This window comes from Prenolepis imparis, unplaced genomic scaffold (assembly GCF_030444845.1).
Source record: "Prenolepis imparis isolate NDT839.2.m4 unplaced genomic scaffold, iyPreImpa1.0 SCAF_8, whole genome shotgun sequence".
In the NCBI taxonomy this organism is placed as follows: domain Eukaryota; kingdom Metazoa; phylum Arthropoda; class Insecta; order Hymenoptera; family Formicidae; genus Prenolepis; species Prenolepis imparis.
This window is the reverse complement of record NW_028141166.1, coordinates 7219456-7236871: the sequence shown is the minus strand read 5'-3', so window position 1 is coordinate 7236871 and position 17416 is coordinate 7219456. Positions and strand designations below refer to the sequence as shown.

Below are 17416 nucleotides of genomic sequence, written 5' to 3'. Positions count from 1 at the left end.
TGATAAAGCGGCGATATTAATCACGCGATTCATATTGATTCATGCATAACAACTTTGGAAAAAACGAAAAACAAATTTCTCTCTCCAAGAATCCAGCTTGAATTATCCGATAACTGAGAGACATATGCGAAAATATTTTTGACTTTTAATAATAAGTAACGCGAATAATATATAATATATACACTGAGAAAAAAATACTGTTGAATCAACAACATTTTAATCAAATACTGAAGTATTTGATTAGATTAATAATATCATTGAATTAATAAAATAAAATTTAACTACAAAAATGTTGTTGATTCAACAGTATTTTTTTCTCAGTGTACGTATCGCGTACACAGAGAGAATTTTCTCTTGGAATTTACCCTGAAAATCATGGTAATCATGGGACAATATGGTATGAAAAGAATTTTATGAGAATTTCTCTGATTAATATTTATCACAATAAAAATAATATCTATTACAATAAAATATAAAATATGATTAATTTTACTATGTAATTTAGTAAAATTAATCAAACATATTTTATATTTTATTGTGATAGATATTATTTTTATTGTGATAAATATTAAACAGAGAAAGTCTCATAAAATTCTTTCCATACCATACTATCCCATGATTACCATGATTTTCAGGATAAATTCTAACAAGAGAAAATTCTCTCAATGTATGTTTATAATTCTGGATAAGAAATAGAATTTTTTTTTTGTTATCGGGTTTACATTTTGTCTTCTGCACATTTTTCTACGTGAAGCCATTCAACTGCATTTTATGGTGGATCAACAAACACAGCAAAACACAAATAATGGGGCGTTAATCCCTTGAATATGCTGGCAATATTTACAATGTGTATTGTATTTTTTTCCCTCGAAAAAATCGATAATCGTTAGAAGAATGCGCATTTAATACCGACCATGTCGAAATTTGCCTTTAAGACTTCAAATATCTAACCTGACATACCTCAATATTGTAAAAAGAGATAAGGAATGCGTTAAGAAAAAAACCTGACAGATATCTAACAATAATATTTATCTTATAATAATATATATGCGTCCATATTACATGTACCTATATGCAAATTTTTATATTTCATCCGAGAAGTCCGCGAGATTTTTTTCGCGATAAAAAAAAAAACAATAAAGAGATTTATTCGCTTTTCGTGTGTAAAGATGGAATTGTGCATTATCTCGCGTCAAGCAACGGAAGGAAGCAAGAGAGTAGATTCAACGGTCATGCATCGGTGACCGGTCATTCACTGATGCATCTACCCCGCGTGTATTGATAGAACGTAATCGATATACTGCGCGACGCATCTGCGACAAGTTACTTTGAAAGCGGAACCAAGCGGAAAAAGTATCGATACGAGCGCGTAAGAGTCGCGCGACAAAAGTACGTATATCGATAGTCGCGAATATCATCGGAACTCGGAGCGGGCGACTAATTATAAATGACACACGTGACGTAAAACGAGACGTCGCGCCGCTCTTAATGCGATATTATGTTAATTTCTCCGCGCTTTAAGGGAGGCTTCGCCCCGACCGTCGTAAATTAAAATCCTAGTATCGCGACCATAAACGTCCGACGTTATGTTCCGTATTTATAACCGGCAATCCTCTCTCTCTATTTGTGCGCAAAAATTCGCCGACAAATTGGACGTTCGTGCGTTAAGCTTCATTTGCGCCGCGAAACAGCATCGCCAACAATCGAGAGAGCGGAGTAAATCCTTTGCGAATAGCGCACCGTAAATAATCGCGCCTAATGCAAATGTAACCGCGTAATATAATCCACTGCAGCTCCACCGGGTGTTCTAATAAAGGTGCATATTGGTGGCTTCGGTCCAAGTATGTATTTCCCCACATGGAAAAAATATTAGCTACCATAGCTAAATTTTAGTTGGTATATATTACATCCCTATATTACATCTGAAAATTAGCTGTCATGCCTAAATTTTGGCTATGCTAATTAATATTTTTAAACCATAGTTTAGTAGGGAATTCCCCGTTAAATATAATTAAAATATTAGTTACCACAGTTAAAATTTAGTTATGGTGATTAAACTAAATTTCAGGTGTAATGTAGGGATACCTGAAATTGAGCTATGATATATAGCTATATTTTTTTTCTGCGCGAGTCTTAATTAAATTTGTAGGTATTTTTAAGAAATGGAAATTACGCGTTAGTTAGAAAGCTACTTTGCGCAAAACTTTGCGAACGTATATAATTGACTTTTCTGAAAAATATACGGACAACACGCTTTAGAGACAGAACCTTCAATTACATCGTTAAAGAACTTTGCACTCGGTCTTCTTTCGCAGAATAATTATGCTGAATAAGATTTCTCTTTTCTCTTCAACCCTTAAAAACATTTCGAGAATTGACATTCGCGATTAGAGTATATACGTAGAACGAAAAAAAATAGATTGCAAAACTATTCAAATTAATTAATATCGATTCAAAGAGTCTATTTTTGGGAAGCAAGTCATGCTTGAAATTTAATCGAGCCCGTTTCGCGTCGATTTTCACGTTTCGCTTACGCATGTGCGTCGACCAAGGTTCGCTATCGTCGCATATTCATCGATATGCATATGTATTTCTCATGTTCGCGTGATCTAATAATAATTTTTACGTAAATCTCCACCCTAGCGCAAATAAACGTTGCGGAAAATAAGTCGTCCGCCTGTTATAATTATATTACGCAAAGTGCGCGCCGAAGTAAACAAACGTGAGGCAACTTTTTTTTTCGTGAAAGCAGAAGAAACCCTGACGGATCGATGGACGATTAGGCAATTGTTCCACGGATTAACACACAATGGGGATCACGTGTGTCCTTATGACGTCAGTAGGCTCGTCGAAAACATTCGTTTCTTGTTTGAGCGATGACGAACGAGCAAGGGATTCTTGCTCCAAAATGTTATTAATTTTTTATTTTTTTTATTTATTTTTTTTTTACGAAAGATCGACAAACATGCTCGCGCGTTTCGCCGAACCGCTTCCGTTTTTTATTCCCTCTCGTGCGATAAAACGTCGCACGATTCTGCGATGAAAAACCTGATCGGGATTGTTGGACGATATTTATATCGATCAAACTCCTGCGGACGACAGAAGGATGAGTAGTGTCTCTTTACTTACGTGAAAAGACAGGCGTACGTTCGACGAAATATATATTTATACCGCGATGAATTTCGAGGGAAGAAATGTCACGGACCGGACAAATTGCGAATGAGAAGCTAAGAAAATCCTCCGTGCGGTAATAATGGCTTTCAGGGCCAGGCATGAGTTAACGTTGGAATATTGCGGGGGAAACATGACGGGGTTGCGCGTGTCATTACGGACCCGAAAATGATATCTTTTCTTCCGGTAAGCTTGTACACGACCCCGTCAGAGATACGAGGATCTAATTTACTACATCCGAGAATACAATTTCGCGATACCTCGGCCCCGTCTAAAGAATTATACGCTTTTTCGCTTAAATCGAAATTTAAGGCATACACGATAAAAATAGTAGAATTTACGCAAGTCGGTAGTATAGAATGGCATATAAAATAAAAGCATCTGGATTCCGATTATAAAAGAATTAATATAACAATTATTCGTAACATTAATTCATAAATTAATAATCGACGCTGTTGAGAAATTTTTAATATACGTATTAATTAAAATGTGACACAATTAAATTGAATATATACAATTAAAATAAGATTGAAAGGAAAATCCCGGCTTAATATTTTTTTTCACAAAGATATGCATATTTTCGATGCACGTTAAAGCAGAATTCGAATTGGTACAATTAACACGACGCTTGGATATTTACCAATTTTAACAAATAGCTTACTTAGACAGCTAAAATTCGTAGTATAATGAATTCCTTTAGCGATTCGACGTGTCAGCGCCTAGCAGCCGGTGCAACGTACCCGGAGACACAAATGCATGCGTGTGCATGTATGTATGGAACGCACTAACACAGGTATATCGTGTACCTCCGTGAAGGAGAACAGCCGCACAAAAATGCCCTAACGGACAAGCAACGTGTCCTGAAATGCCTGCACGTGTACAACGCGACGTGTATGGCAAGATTAAAAAAGTAAAATAAAAAATAAAAAATTAAAAGCGAGAAATCAAACTAAACATGTTTAATCAAATAACTTACGAACTGTTGTGCAATGTATCGTTTCGTCGCATTCCTTTACGATTTCTTTACTTTTTGTCGAATAAACATATTTATCATTTCCGGAATAATCATCATTAATGTTAAAACTAATAAAACTAAAAGCTAAAACATATATATACATATTTAATTTCGAATTTATTCCTTGATAGTGCTCTTAATATGCAGAAATATATCTTAATTATTAACCTGATATCTGATTATTATTGAAATATTATTCAAATATAATATTTTGTATCTTTTTATTTATTATATAAATATAATTTACTTCAAAATAGCCAGTAAATAGCTGAAATATTGGGGAATCTTGGAAAATAATGTGAAATAAAATAATGTAACGCGCAAAAATGTTTCGAATAAAATAACTGTAAAGTATAATATTGTCATTTGAGGTACTTTTTCCTATTCGTATAAATAAGTCAATGCATATTCGAATAGTTTGTGTATTTGTGTGTATATATATAGACACAGCCTACTCGTTTATTAATCGTGATTTAAAATAATAAATCCCGAGTAAAGATACCTAATAGCCCTGTTATGCAAAAATAAAAATATGTTTGCCGTCATGCAATAATAGCTTGGAACTACAAGTTCGTGGTTTAATGTACTTGCCTTTCTCTATAGGATTAAGGATTAGAAAGAGTTTTCTCTTTATATATGAATCATGACGTCAACGTTGTTATCGCGATTCGCTATGGAAATTAACACGCGCATGTAAAATAAATGGACAGCTATACCAATCGCTCGAGTGATGCTAACAAGAATATTAAAATTCACATCGTATTGAATAAACAGCTTAGCGAGAGAAATCCACGTTATAAAATTTTGAGAAAATAAGGAACTACGGCTGTTATTTGCATTTTCCAAGCGGCGGGGTTTAATGTGCCATTCGAATGAGTCGTTTGCGAAATATGCTCGCTAAGAACGCGACGATGAGAGCTATTCCAAGCATCGCTAATATTTCTGAAATGTGGCACACTCTCCAATTCCACGCTTAAACTCGTCGTATCTCACGTACAACATGGTGAAATCGTTATATTATCTTGTTATATTTGAAATTATTTGTCGTTGCAAAACGTGCCAATGAACGAATAAAAGAGAACGTAACAAATCATTACAGCGATCGTTAAGTCGGGAGATGAGTACATTTGTTTGCGCGCTTTTACCATTTTACACGATTTACAGGGTTTTACAGCGGACATATTCGCTCAATCTTATATATATATATATGTATTATGTAGCTCGAAGAAGGCAGTAAATAATTCATGTTACAAGGGACAATAAAAAAGTTTCTCTGCGATGTTTTTCTCCTCGTGCTGTTTGCAATCGACATTTTGCAACAGAGGAACTCTCTCTCTCTCTCCCTCGGGTACAAAACAAACGCAATTTTTCCGCGTGACATGAAAGAGACAACACAGTCGCCGCGAACCGTCGAGCTGCCAAAATTCTACGTTGAAATGTAGCCACGGACCGAGCGAATCGATAAGCTCTTACCGAATTCAGGCCTGCCTGCCTCTTCGCAAAATTGCTAATTACGGCTAGGGCACTCCCCGACGCGTTCCAGCGTGCACACCATTGAAACTGGACTGAAACCCCAGTTTGCGTCCAGTACAATGCCTATCGCCGAAAACGAAGGGCCGGCGGGCTCACCATGTTAATGCTCAGGTATAAGGGAGATACCCGCATGGCCAAAGCCCACACCGATATTCGTGCTCGATGGAAACTACCCAGCCGCGCATATACAGGGTGTGCCATTCAAAAAGCAACACGCATTTACACACTGAGAGAATTTTCACTTAGAATTTACCCTGAAAATCATGCTAATCGTGGGGCAATATTGTATGGAAAGAATTTTGAGAATTTCTCTGATTAATATTTATTACAATAAAAAATAATATCTATCACAATAAAATATATAAAATATGTTTGATTAATTTTACTAAAAGTATAGTAAAATTTGCTAAAAGTATAATAAAATTAATCAAACATATTTTATATTTTATTGTGATAGATATTATTTTTATTGTGATAAATATTAATCAGAGAATTCTCATAAAATTCTTTTCATACCATATTATCCCACGAATACTATGATTTTCATAGTTAATTTTAAGAGAAAATTCTCTCTGTATATATATATCAAAATCAACCCAAAAATCAACACGCATTTATCTATGTATCCATATATAAATCTGACATTTCATATATACACAGTGTATGAAATTTCAGATTTATATATATACATATAAAGTATATATATAAGTGCGTGTTGACTTTTGTATTGATTTTAATATATTTTAAATCTGATGATTTCATATACAATATATATGAAATATTAATATTGATCGCAGAATTATTACACTATACATATAACGGCGCAAAAAGACTAAAATATAAAATCATATATATTTCGATAAAGGTTCTTTTTGCGAAAGAACTAGAAAACTTTGAAACTCCGCCACTGACACGCAGACATACGTTCTAATCCGATACTCTCGTGTACGCCTGTATATATGAATATATATGTGTGTGTGTTTGTGCGTGAACTCGATTTAACAACCGTCGACGGACAAACCCGACGAAGGCAACGACTACGTCGTCGCCGACAATCGCGAGCAATAACGTGATGCGAGGAAATCGCGTTCCAAAAAAGGTTTCCGCGGCTCGTTACGTCAACTGCAAAAGTGACGGATGTTTCGACGTTGCAGGCTCGAGATTCGCGATACGAAGCGATGATAAAGTGTATTATTTTCTTTTTTTTATTGATGCACTAGAAGATTTTTCTGAAAGGACGGATTTCAGATAGCGAGAATTTGCGCGGAATACTTGTAATTTTACTTGCGAGGCTTTAATGTCCTGTTGGCACGTAATGCGGACGATCAGTTACATCGCGATTAAAATCTCGCAGTCTCATAATTGAATAAAATGAAAGTGAATACGTCAGAATGTCAGATAACGGTTCGCATTTTAAAAGCGGAGCCAAGGCAAACCTGGCTCTAATCATATTTGTGTAAGAGTCTAAATAAGCCTTAACGGCATTCGCTATCGCTTTACGACTATAGATTATTCATGTTTATCATAGATATTGCGGTAAAGGTAAAGCGTTTATATTTATGTAAAAAAATGTTAAAGAACTTGTATATATACATAGTAAAAAAAAAAAAAAAGAGAAAAAACAATTCCAATGAATATCAGATGCTAGTAAATTCAATGTTGTCATTCGAAAAAAGATAATATTCCGTAAAAGAAAAATTAGATTACGTCTAAGAAAAAAAATTGCCGTTTATCTCTAGTAACACAGTGAAAAGCGAAACGAAGTAGAACGATAAAAGCGAAAATAATTCGTGTTACCGATGACAGAAGTTTCCAGTTACGTCCATTTCGGCATCGCCTTCGTCATTCGACGTAGAACGACGTAGACGTAGAGCACAATTTCTAGGTTATGTCGAATCGATCCATTCGCAGGGAGATCCTATCGAGTCAGCTGGTCATTTCGCCAGAAAAAAAGAGCATAAGCGATGCCATATGCTCGCTGCATTTTTGCCACGACGCTTTTGTCCGCTCGCGAAACGAACGTCAGAAATTTCGACAAGCTCTTACTCCAGAGGAAGGGATCGCGAACAGCACGTTTACGCGGAGATTCGCGAAATTGCAAAATGCATTGCGAAATTACGAAAGCGTGAAGCGACGAGGAGCGCATCCGTTCCGAATAATATGTAATAATAATACGATGTTTTCGGATTTTCTCGCAAAATAAGATCGCGACGCGGGTGGAAATGTCAACCACCCGGACATCGGTCGCGAGCACATCGCGACGACGACGACGGCGAATTTTGCAGGGTTAGGTTAGGTCGGCCGCGCGACAGATGTTTCCAGCAAGGCTCTCTTATTCCACGATTGTATTGTATGTACGCGTGTATAGAGAAGAAGCATTCAATCGACAGGACGGAGCAGCCTGGCACGGGGGAAAGTGCGGACCGACAAAGTGCAGACACTGATAGACTGCCAGCAACGCAGACGTAGGCCGGGAGAGAGAGAGGGAGAGAGAGAGAGAGAGAGAGAGAGAGAGAGAGAGAGAGAGAGAGAGATATATATATATATATATAGAGCGAATGTACGAGGGAGAGGAATTGTGATGGGGGATAGAGAAAGGAGAAGAGATACACCGGCCAGGTCGTTATCGATACACGAAAAGTTAGATATACGAGCGAGTATAACTCCACGTCGTTGTGGAAGATACCCAATGATGAGCGAGTTTTTGGCTAGAGAGAGAGAGGGAGTGAGATATTATGGATAGGTTGTTATCGCAAAGTTTTGAAAAGCGGAGCACACGGAGTGCGTCATTGAAGAAAATATCCTGGAGGGATATCTAATTTGTTTACAATTTTCGTACGCATACGTATATTTCTGCTCGCGGTGATGGTAGAGTCCACGTATGGCTCTCTCTCTCTCTCTCTCTCTCTCTCTCTCTCTCTCTCTCTCTCTCTCTCTCTCTCTCTCTCTTTAGCGTGAACGTTCGAGAGAGCTCGGCAAGTATCATTCCTAGACAACGATTTCCGTCGCGAGACGGAGCAGGGAACAAGTGGAAATTGTCGGAAATCCGAAAGAAAGAAAGGAAAAAATCATGCAGCGAGAGAGAGAGAAAGATAAGTAGGAGAAACTTACCTCTCGCTTCTTGGCCAGTGTCTCTCTCTTCAAGGACGGGCCCGACGATCTTGTAGCCGCATGTTCCGCTTATATCCACGGGCTGTCTGTACCCCTGTCCGGTTTGTCGGCCCCTCGTCAGCGACACACAGCCATCTTGCGTAGCCTGGCTGGCCTGGCTCGTCGCGCGGACGCCTTCGGTGCGGTGGCCTCCGGCGAGAGCGACTGAGAGAAGCGATGACGGCGACGACGATGACGTTTGGGAGATGACGGGAGGGAGCGGAAGCCGCCGCTGCCGCCACGCCGAGCGAGACAACGACCGCGCCGCCCCGATGACGGCAGGAGGACGGAGCGAGATCGGCGACAACGGCGACGAGACGCGGCCCCGCCGAACCAAGTGCGTGTCGCACCAACACACAGGCCGCTCCTCCTCTCTCTCTCCTCTCTCTCTCTCTCTTCTGTCCTCTTCTATCCTCTCCTATCCTCTACTGCGCGAACCAACACCGAAGTACGATCATCGGAGCGCCTCCGTACTGTCGCCGTCGTCGCCGTCGTCGCCGCTGTCACCGCTACTGCAGACTACTATTGCCACGCACTGCACCACTTCCTTTTACACTTTTCGCCACTCTGCTGCCGCGCGATCCCGGATTATTTCCGTCGTGTACATGTTTCTTTTTCTCGTTCACGCAACGAGCGGTTTTGTTTGCCGTTCACGCGCGTGTCATCAACGTTTTCGTGTTTCGCGAAGAGGTTACAGTTACACACACACACACATACACAGGATAACGCCGCGGCGCGATACGTCGTTCTATTTTCGAGGCAGTTGCGGAGCTATATGGTTCCTCGGCAGACTCACGATCGGTGGATCTCCTCGTCTCTCTATCTCTGTCTGTCTCTGTCCTACTCTCGCTCTTCGCCTCCCTCTTGTTGTCGGTGTGTGTGTGCTACTGCCGCGATGCGGTTACTCTACCATCGTCGATCCGTTGCGAACCGCGCTCCACCACGCACTGCCATGCGCGGCTGCCTTCAGACTCAACTGCCGCGTGACGGGACGCGCTCGGCAATCTTCGTCGCCGCTCGGCGAGCCGAGCCCAGGGCCGGCCGAACGGAGGGCGCCCGCGGTGCCCCGGTCGCGATTCTGAAATTTAAATTAAGAAATAATTTCTTTTTAAATATATGGAGCATTTATTCTGCGATAATGTGACTGAATTGTTTCGGCAATTTTTCCCTCATCGTGCGATAAACATTTATTCGTTTCGCGACAATAGAGCTGATTCTGACAATATTTACAGAAAATTTTATCTCGTGCATAATCAGAAGTTTTTTTACGTCAAAGTTGTATGTAGCTTTAATTAAATGCAGCTAGTATATATTTAAATAGATTTAAATAGATTTAAATAGATTTATAAATTTAGTATAGTCACATGTAGCATATAAAAATTTTTCACATGTTTTTTATCGGGATGATTTAAATTTATCTCATCTCTTTACATGCTCCCTTAGCCACGACAGATATAATAAAGCATATGAAGATAATAAAAGAGAAATTCAGGATTACGCTGCATGTTCGTACATTATCTATTATCGCTTTAGCGATTCGCATTTTTTATCTTTTATCGCTATTTCTCATTTTTGCGCGTTTAAAAAATAAAAAAATCTTTGCTTTATACTTCCTTGAACAGAGAAAAATTGCTCGACGATAATAAATTATTTCGACAGTGCAATTCGAAAATTCAATTTCTGTCTTATAAAAACGAGGCATTAAATAAATAAAATATTTGATTTATAAAAAAAAATAATACATTTTATTTTGATATTCTCATACGTACGGTTTCTTCATCAACGAGGCCGACTCTTCGTAATGCTAACTTCCACATCGTTATATGGAGCACGATTGTAACAGTTTCCACCGTCGGTGGTTTCTCATTCTCCTTTCGCGTTGCACACTAGCGTAGCACCGAACTGATTTCCTATGAAAAAATAAAACAATAGATCTTCCAGTGAGGTTAAGCCAACGATTTATAATCTGCGCTTGCGAGACGGAGCGAGGACGAGTGAAATTTCAAGCATTCTAAGCACTTTCGCGCGATTGCGTCGCGCGGAATGATAAAAAAAAACACAGCTTAAATAATAAAATCGTCAGTAAATAATTGGTTATTTGTCTTCGATTCTCTGCCCAGCCACAAATATGTTTAGCTAAATATAACATACTTTTTTATATCTCTACTGCGTCTTTCTTTCTCTCTGGTGACTCGATTTATAATAATGAGAAAAATGAAGTTAGTCTCTCTTGAATTTCTTTCGTGAAAAATTTCTTGTTAAAAACAGCGTTCAAAACTTGACACATATAGTTTTTAGAGTGTGTGAAGTTGGCACCCCTATGTTATGCTATCATAGTTCTGTTAAGAGTTCAGAGTTATTTAGAACCATATAGGAAGAGTTCTTGATAATTTTTAGAAATAGTTCCGGCCATTACGATAACGAAAATCAGTTTCAAAAAATAGGGGTGCCAACTTCACATTTTTTTACACATTGAGTTCTAATAGTTTTGAGCAGAGTTTTAAGGTTCTTTTAAATAGTTATATAGTTCCTGATTATTTTTTGAAAGAGTTCTGCAATTTTTAGATAAAAAAACGTACCTTCACGTATGTCATACGTCGACTTGACATACGTCGCAAAATTTCTTTGTTGCCCGATGCCTCCCCAGGCCTCCTTCTCATAGAAGTTTCGAAACACTTGCATTCGCGTTATTTTTGTTCGTTCGCGACGCGCGGCGACGCCCGGGTTTTAGCTATCGCGATTACGATATTGGTACGTGCGACGCGATCGGATTTATACGATAATTAATCACCAAAGACGCTAATTAATACACTCGTCCTTTCGCGGACCGGCAAGAAGCGCGCGACCGTTAATTACGAAGAATCGAAGAAGAGCACTGGAGGTGGAGCTAGACTGGCACTGCCAGGTTCGGAACGCGCAGCGACACGCGCGCCACATCGTAGTGGTGGGGGTATGTAGAGGTTGCGACGTGGGAGCTCGGCCAATCACGTCGCGACTACATACCCCCACCACTACGACCTCGCACGTACTGGCACTGCCAGGTTCGGAACGCGCAACGACCAACGACACGTCGCGACAAGTCGTAGTGGTGGGGCATTGTAGAAGTCGCGACGTGGGAGCTCGGCGAATCACGTTGCGACTACATACCCCCGCCACTACGACCTGATGGGGGTATGTAGTCGCGACGTGATTCGCCGAGCTCTCACGTCGCGACTTCTATAGTGCCCCACCACTACGACTCGGCGCGACGTATCGTTGCGCGTTCCGAACCTGGCAGTGCCAGTCTAGCTCCACCTCCAGTGCTTTTCTTCGATTCTTCGTGATCAATGGTCGCGCGCTTCTTGGAGGGTCCGCGAGAGAACGAGTGTATCAATTAGCGTCTTTGGTGGTTAATTATCGTATAAATCCTATCGCTTCGCACGCGCGAGATTAATCTCGTCGGCCGTGAATCTCGCTCAATATTCGTCTCGCTTGCGTCCTTGGGCGACTTCAGTGCGTCGCGGCCAAGTCGTTCTCTTGATCATCTTCGTTCGATAAGCCCCTGCGAAAAGTGGGTCTTGGAAAAAGCGGCGACGCGAAAATGGAGCTTCGGTTTTATTCGCGCGCGAATAAGCTCTCGCGAGTCTCACGTTTTACCGAAACGCGTCGAAGATTGTGATAGCTAAAACCCGGGCGTTGCCGCGCGTTGCGAACGAAAAAAAATAACGCGAGTGCAAGTGTTTCGAAACTTCTACGAGAAGGAGGCCCGGGGAGGCATCGGGCAACAAAGAAATTTTGCGACGTATGTCAAGTCGACGTATGACATACGTGAAGGTACGTTTTTTTATCTAAAAATTGCAGAACTCTTTTAAAAAATAATCAGGAACTATATAACTATTTAAAAGAACCTTAAAACTCTGCTCAAAACTATTGTAACTCGATATGTAAAAAAATGTAAAGTTAGCACCCCTATTTTTTGAAACTGATTTTCGTTATCGTAATGGCCGGAATTATTTCTAAAAATTATCAAGAACTCTTCCTATGGTTCTAAATATTAACTCAGAACTTTTAACAGAACTATGATAGCACAACATAGGGGTGCCAACTTCACACACTCAGTTTTTAAAATAAAGCAAAAACAATTAATTAAGAAGAGTCGAGAAATTCTATATCCAGTTCGATTTCCATAATGGAACAAAATAAAGAATATGTGCCAATGATGTGATGCCAATAAATTAATAAATAGATATCTAATCTAATTTTATATATCGTTATATATAAAAATGTTTAAAAATGTAGAATATTTCATAAATCTTGTACAATATCTTTAAATTGATATTTTTGTTATTATATAATTTGTTATTATATGTATAATATAGAATATCTCAAAATCAGTGGATGATTTAGATAATTTAGATGATTTAGATAGATTCTCTTCAGTCAATTTAGAGAGTCAATTCTTCCTTAATGAAAATATCAAGATATTAATATAATTTTCAAATTATACATGATTGAGAGAAAAAGGAAATTTTTTTGCAGATTTCAAAGAGCCAGAGGGATAAAACATTTTTTTATTTAATTTTAATTAAAATTTAAAATTTTGATATAAAATTTAGATCAAAAGATGATAGGTATGATATTGGAAAGTTGCAACAAGAAATAATCTTTCTCGATTTTCTTCCTAAGAAAAAGTCGATTCTAAATGAGCTAAAGAATTTCTCATTAAAAAGACATGCCTGATTCATTTAGGACATTCAATGACTTCTTTTTTTATCTCCAAAATTATTTCATTTTTTTACAGTTACAATATGTATGCTTGAGAGAATATATGAAACTTGTTTTAATTTTGTGAGATCACAAATTTCTTTCTTTCTCTCTCTCGCTCTCTCTCTCTCTCTCTCTCTCTCTCTCTCTCTCTCTTTCTTTTCGGCACCGACATAGTTTTGCATCTCAATTATACGCATATTTGCTGCCGCGTTAATACACGCAGCAAGAAATGACAATATAATAAGAAATCTTGAATCACACTTGCGCGGCTCGTCGCGGAATATCTTCCCGTTTGCGTGAGCCAAGTGAAACCGGATCTTCGAGAGAACGTGGTTCGCGTCAGTGCCAATATAAAGATAGTCGGCGCAAAATACTTCTAATTCGGTACATGCGAAATCATGCTGTGCACTTTCGGCTCCACCCACGAATATAATTTTAGGCGATAACCAAAAGTCATTTTTTTTTATTTACGATAATCGTTCCCCGGTCACAATAGCGGTTTCCGGTCGAATTCGACAGCGGACAATTCAATCGGGGAGCCCACGAATTCGAAAAGTGTCCATGTATCGAACTACAGAGAGAGACCAAAAATATATTTTAGGCAAATATCTCTTCGTTCCAATGCACCAAATAAAACAGACAAAAATATGAGAGTTAGACCTTCCAAAATTTCTGCCTTTTCTGTAGAAAGTAAATTTTTAAAATGTGAATCAACTTTCCATGGACTTTAAAAAATATTCTTTGTGAGAAAGAGTCACTGCATGAGTCGACACTTATTATTAACTCTAAACATTAATAGATAAATATAATTCACCATGCAATTAATTCTACTATTGTAATGATCTACTATTATATCATAATTGCTTTTAACAGACGTTGAAAACAATAAAATTTCATCAAATTCAATTTGAATGTGATAAGCCAGAACTTCATTTTAGATATATTTTTTTTTAATTTTTGGACATCATGTCTACTGCTGACTATTAAGAAACTGCTCATGCAATGACAATCGTCACTTTGAACTTTCATCTTTGGATTTTACCCCCCTTCTCAAATTCTTAATATACACATCCTACACGTGGAAAGAACATTTGAAATATTTTTTCAATCAACGCACACACATTTAATGACATTTAATGTGAGATAAAGTTATCTCACGTTTATTTTTTATCTTTCCGAAAAGATTTCTTTCACACGAGAAGTTTCACAATAATTACAAGCAACGATGTTTAACCGTTTTGACTGTTATTTATAGGCATTTTTATCGACAAAAAGTCGAGGTTTATCAATATCAAAGATTTCGATATCGGCCATTTATACGGTTGTCGCGGATTTATACATATTAGTCACGCAGTGTATCCTTTCACAAAAAAAGACGTTATATATCGGCGCAAATCGCTGTCATCTCGCTCGATCGTCGTCGAAGCTGGCCCACAAACTCACCGTTCCGTCTCGAAACTTTCGATCGCGATCAGGACAATTTTTTTATTGCTGCCAGGAGTATATAATTATGCGGATAATATACGTCAAGATTTTCCGCGTGTCACTGGGTCACCGTACTGGGTGTCCTACGTGCGGGAACGTGAATACAGATCGCTCTCTAAATATCAAAGTGCTGGCAGAGTTGCATTCGGCTCCGCGGTTCCCAAAGTGCAGTCAGGAACGTATAGCGACTTGGTACCGACTTGGTACCGACTTGGTACCGACTTGGTACCGACTTGGTACCGACTTGGTATCGGCGAACGAATAGGCGAAAAAAATCGCGCGATAAATATCTAGCGAGAAAATACCCTTTAACATTTCTTAAACGATTTATCGCAAAATTTGGGAGTCGTTATTTCGCGTGGATAATCGAGGGCGACTTGTTTTCGACGGAGTTCTCACCCAGTAAATTTGCAAATCGCTGATGCACGATCGCGAAAAACACAGCTCGGTCCTCTCCTCTGGGTTCCTACTTTCCTACCTTACTCTCTTTCTCTTTCTCTCATCCCTCTCTCTCGTTTTTCATCCCGCTTGTTCCGCACCTTACATTCTCTTTCTCTCTTTCTCTCTCGCTCTCTTGTAACACGAAACGAGTTTCCAACGATTCAATGCCTTGGTCTCGCAAATGTGAAAGTACATTACTGCAGGCTCTGAAAGTCGTTTTGCTCGAAGGTTTACCTTTCGAATGGCCCTGGACTGTTCATTAAGAAAAGAACTTCGAGTGAGGACAAAGTGTACGATGAAAAATCGGGGAAAAAAAGAAGCGGAATAAAGAGGAAAAGAATTAAGTTTCCCCGTAGTCGGTAAATCTCTTATAATCCTATCAAAGTAATAAAAGCATTAACAATGACGCAACGAGACAGAAATTCTTCGAAAATCAATGCTGCATAAGAAAAGTACAGATTATAAATGTAAAGAACAAAAAAAAATCATTAATTTATCATATAATTAATGTCCCCGTTTGCGTTATCCTTCAAAAATCCTTGAAAATTATTCCTTAAATAATTCTTTAAATAAATTAATAAATTCCTTAAATATGCTCAAAATTATATAGCAACAGAATTAGGATATTAGACAAACACGCGTGCTTTTCCTCGTCTTCGTATTTATGCTTGAATCTTTTTTGTCGTCATTTTCGCATCTAAATTTTGCACTCGGCTTCGACCTCCTATACAAGTCTGCCTTATCGTTCTCTCTTTCTCTCTCTCGTTTCTTACTCGATAACACACGTGTCTCTTTTCTCGAAACCGTTTTCCTCCACGTCACCGCTCCTCATCATCTCCATCCTCGACTGGACTATATATATTTCTGTTACCCGTTAGTGCGTCATAGTGAATAACGCATGTGCGATATACGCATATATACGATATACTTGAGGAAAAGTATATACCTATACTTACAAGTGCACGACACACACACAACGGTGTAATTAAAAATATAATTAAAAAATTGCAACTCGATTATTAAATTATAATGCGTTTTTTAAATTTTGTTTGGAAAATCTTCTGGAGGAAAATTTAATAAAAAAATTAAATTGAGGGATTCACCGGGAAAATTTAATTAAATATTTCAATAAATTCTCCGGAAATAGGAAAACCTCAAGGGAACATGTACAATGATATATTCATCGACGCATCTCTTCCAAATCAGCGTAAGGTTTCGTTAGACATATATAGATCTAATCGGCTTACTCTCGCGGAGCATATAATTTTATTACTGATAAAATATATACTGGCCCCGAATTTAGTTCTCGCTCTTTTGTGACATCGTCTCACGATATCGTCATATTTTTTATGATTGTCGCGGTTTCCGTGCTCCGCAAGACGGAAGCCACATTTATCTGCTTCCTTGGGAACATATTATGCGGCTTTCGAATCGCCTTTTCCTGCTTTATGTCGATTAGTTCCTTACTGCGTGTCCATCACGTGAATGTAAAGAATATGATTCTCGATTTATGCAATAACTATCAACTATGTATCAACTGTTATATGCTTATTTATTTATCAATCTCGATGCATTCGAGTCTAAATCTAAATCTTTATATGTATAGTGTAGTCTGAAATTTAAATCTGACAACAAACTGTATTTTTAATTTAATTAATTATTTAATTAATTTTTTTATTATTTATCTAATTTATTTTTTAATTACTTAATTTAATTTTTTCATTCTTAATTTATTTTTAATTTAATTGTTCAGAAATCCTCAATATATATACATGTAAATTTGCGAGCTCATCCTTAGAATAGAATCATGTTGTAGGCTGAATATTGGATGCGAAATAAAGACGCGAGTGTTACGTGTAAGCCTCGGAAGCGTGC

General features: G+C 38.3%; 1 protein-coding gene across 4 annotated transcripts in view; it reads right to left on the bottom strand.

Moving 5' to 3' along the window:
* The window catches only part of Hipk (Homeodomain interacting protein kinase), a 104850-nt gene that overhangs the window by 27376 nt on the left and 60058 nt on the right, over positions 1-17416 (bottom strand). For all 4 annotated transcript variants that reach the window (XM_083044627.1, XM_083044625.1, XM_083044624.1 and 1 more), the window contains exons 5-6: positions 10639-10779; positions 8831-9947 (exon numbers count right to left, since the gene is read on the bottom strand). The gene's annotated coding sequence lies outside the window, so the exon portion shown is untranslated. The remainder of the gene's footprint in view (positions 1-8830; positions 9948-10638; positions 10780-17416) is intronic.